The sequence below is a fragment of the Electrophorus electricus genome, unplaced genomic scaffold (assembly GCF_041902795.1).
Source record: "Electrophorus electricus isolate QZ-2024a unplaced genomic scaffold, ASM4190279v1 Scaffold100, whole genome shotgun sequence".
Classification (NCBI taxonomy): Eukaryota; Metazoa; Chordata; class Actinopteri; order Gymnotiformes; family Gymnotidae; genus Electrophorus; species Electrophorus electricus.
The window spans coordinates 219,187-222,651 of NW_027658382.1; positions in this window are offsets into that span (position 1 = coordinate 219,187).

Here is a 3,465-nt window from a genome sequence, read left to right on the forward strand (position 1 = left end):
CGCCCTCTGGCCTTCGGACGCCGACCTCTCACCTTGATGCAAAGCTGTCCCATCCGGTCATGCCCGCACCGTACCCCGTCCACCTCCTCCGGAGGTGCGGACGGCCGACTCCAGGTGCTTTCGGCGTTCCCTCTCTTCACGCCGTTTTGATTTTCGTGGGCCGCTGGTGGGGGGACAAGGGAAAGACCTCGTCGAATTCCCTCCCCCCTAGCCTCGCTCAACCTACGTTTCGTGATGTAACCAAGAAGAGTGATTCGTGGGCCCAGGTAGGTTTGAAGAGGAGGCCAACAAAGCAGGGCACTCCCTTCCTCCCAAACCACAGACACCAGTATAGGACAACTGAGTAGACAGACTGGCCGTCTGAGTCTCCCCCAGAGAGTTCTGGGATGGGTTACAAATAACCCCCACCCCCCATCAGAGGCTTGACCCGCTAGAACCAGGGAGGATCTGTCAAAACCGCTCTCCACATCAGAAGTTCTGGATCAGCCGGGGCTGGTCGGCAGACGTCCACCTAAGGCCGTGGCCTAACCCCGTGTGGGGGGATAGCGCTCGCACCCGTACACGTGGACACCCGCTCGTCAAATGGCTGGCTCCTCACTTACCGTAGGGGGAATGGTTTGCCTACCCCTGGCGGGTCTGGTACTCCACTCTACCAAACAAGGAAGCAACACACCAATAGACCCCTGCAACACCGGGCAGCTTTGGGCAGTGTCACTACACTCCTCCTTGTTCTTCACGTTCCTTCCGTGGTGATTTTTTTTTTTTTTTCGTGGCCATTGCCGTGCATGGCTTCCCCATCGCTTTGCATGCTCTCCATTGCCTCGTGCTGCTTCACCATTGGTCTCACCTGGAGACCGAAGCCGCTCTCCCAGTAACCCGATGGTACCTGGCCAGAAAACCCCGTGCCCGATTTCATCTAGGACAAGGGCCAAACCACAGACCGTGCCCGTCCAGGGTCAACCCCTGGTCGGACAGGCCTGGTGGGTCGATACCATGGATGTGGCAGGCCGACGAGAATCCACTGGTACATTTACAAACACGCCCACCCTGGTGGCATGGCTGTACGACCCATCGTCGAAGCACGCTGCGGCGGACTGAGCCATTGGATCCAGTTGCCTGGGCGTACACTCAGCCCAACAGACGCACTCGGGTCGGGGAGAGCAAAGCAGACTGTGTGCCTGGATGTGCCCACTTCCATAGGGGAATCGGCATGATGGTTCACTTAACCCGAGGAGGGCTCCCCTCGCGGGATAAGCACCCCCCTCGGGGGATGGGGGGGGGGGGGGGGCATCCAGAGCACACCACTTTCCGGTAGGGGACAGGCGTTTGATCATGTGTCCGAGGGAGAGCTCCCCTTGCCGGCCGAACACCCCTCGGACTCCCCTTGGGCTTCCAGAGAACGCCACTGGATGAATTTAGTGCTTGGACCCCATTGATTCTCTTTGCTCTCCCATATACCCGACGGGACCTATTTGCAAAACCCCGTGCCAACCAGACCTCCAGGAAGGGGGCTGGCGGCTAACCATGCCCAGCAGGGTGCACCCTGGTCGGACACTTTGGGAGGGTCGAGAGCCTGGAAGTGCCACCCGGGGGAGTAATTCTGATTTCCGTTTTAATGCACTCAGGGACAGCCCGAGGACCTCTGTAGTGCACCTGAGGCGGACTGAGCCGTCGGGTCCAGGGGTCTGGAGTTCGGAACCTCCAGGGTTCACCTGGCTGTTCTCTTAGCCCGGCAGGGTGCACCCTGGTCGGACACTTTGGGAGGGTCGAGAGCCTGGATGTGCCACCCCGACGAGTAATGAGTTTTCCCTTCGTATCTCTTCCGGACCAGGTCCGATTCGCACGAAACTCGCTGGGCATGGCCAGGAGCGCCCCCTGCTGCCCACGCCACCGTCCCCGCGCTTCTACTCCCGAGGGCCGAGGAGACAGCGAAGCGTGGGTCGGGTCGCCTGCTTCCAGGGTCTCCCTGGTACTCTCCAGTCTCCCGAGTCCATCGGGTCCGACCTCGTATTTTTAGCCCAGACGGGGAATGAGAAAGGGGCCCCCGACCGCCCGAGGGCGGGCGCTCGCTTCTCAGCCTAGGAACGTCCGATTCCCACGAAACTTTTACGCCAGACGTTCCTGGCAGCGAGCGCGTTCAAAGGTGACCCGCGCTGCTTCTCTCCTCCCAAGGGCCGAAGAGATATTCGTCTTCAAACCCGACCGGCCCTGTGTTTGCCGCCCCGGCGGTTTTAAAAAATCATAGCGTAAAAACGGTGGGTGCGCTTCGCCTGCCGCTTGGACAGCGTTAAACGGCAGCCCCGGCTCTTTCCAAAGGGCCCTCAACCGACTTTCTGCTCCCAAGGAGCCCAGAGATATGAAACCGATAAATCAAAACCCCGTGCCAACCAGACCTCCAGGAAGGGGGCTGGCGGCTAACCATGCCCGGCAGGGTGCACCCTGGTCGGACGCTTTGGGAGGGTCGAGAGCCTGGATGTGCCACCCCGACGAGTAATGAGTTTTCCCTTCGTATCTCTTCCGGACCAGGTCCGATTCGCACGAAACTCGCTGGGCATGGCCAGGAGCGCCCCCTGCTGCCCACGCCACCGTCCCCGCGCTTCTACTCCCGAGGGCCGAGGAGACAGCGAAGCGTGGGTCGGGTCGCCTGCTTCCAGGGTCTCCCTGGTACTCTCCAGTCTCCCGAGTCCATCGGGTCCGACCTCGTATTTTTAGCCCAGACGGGGAATGAGAAAGGGGCCCCCGACCGCCCGAGGGCGGGCGCTCGCTTCTCAGCCTAGGAACGTCCGATTCCCACGAAACTTTTACGCCAGACGTTCCTGGCAGCGAGCGCGTTCAAAGGTGACCCGCGCTGCTTCTCTCCTCCCAAGGGCCGAAGAGATATTCGTCTTCAAACCCGACCGGCCCTGTGTTTGCCGCCCCGGCGGTTTTAAAAAATCATAGCGTAAAAACGGTGGGTGCGCTTCGCCTGCCGCTTGGACAGCGTTAAACGGCAGCCCCGGCTCTTTCCAAAGGGCCCTCAACCGACTTTCTGCTCCCAAGGAGCCCAGAGATATGAAACCGATAAATCAAAACCCCGTGCCAACCAGACCTCCAGGAAGGGGGCTGGCGGCTAACCATGCCCGGCAGGGTGCACCCTGGTCGGACGCTTTGGGAGGGTCGAGAGCCTGGATGTGCCACCCCGACGAGTAATGAGTTTTCCCTTCGTATCTCTTCCGGACCAGGTCCGATTCGCACGAAACTCGCTGGGCATGGCCAGGAGCGCCCCCTGCTGCCCACGCCACCGTCCCCGCGCTTCTACTCCCGAGGGCCGAGGAGACAGCGAAGCGTGGGTCGGGTCGCCTGCTTCCAGGGTCTCCCTGGTACTCTCCACAGTCTCCCGAGTCCATCGGGTCCGACCTCGTATTTTTAGCCCAGACGGGGAATGAGAAAGGGGCCCCCGACCGCCCGAGGGCGGGCGCTCGCTTC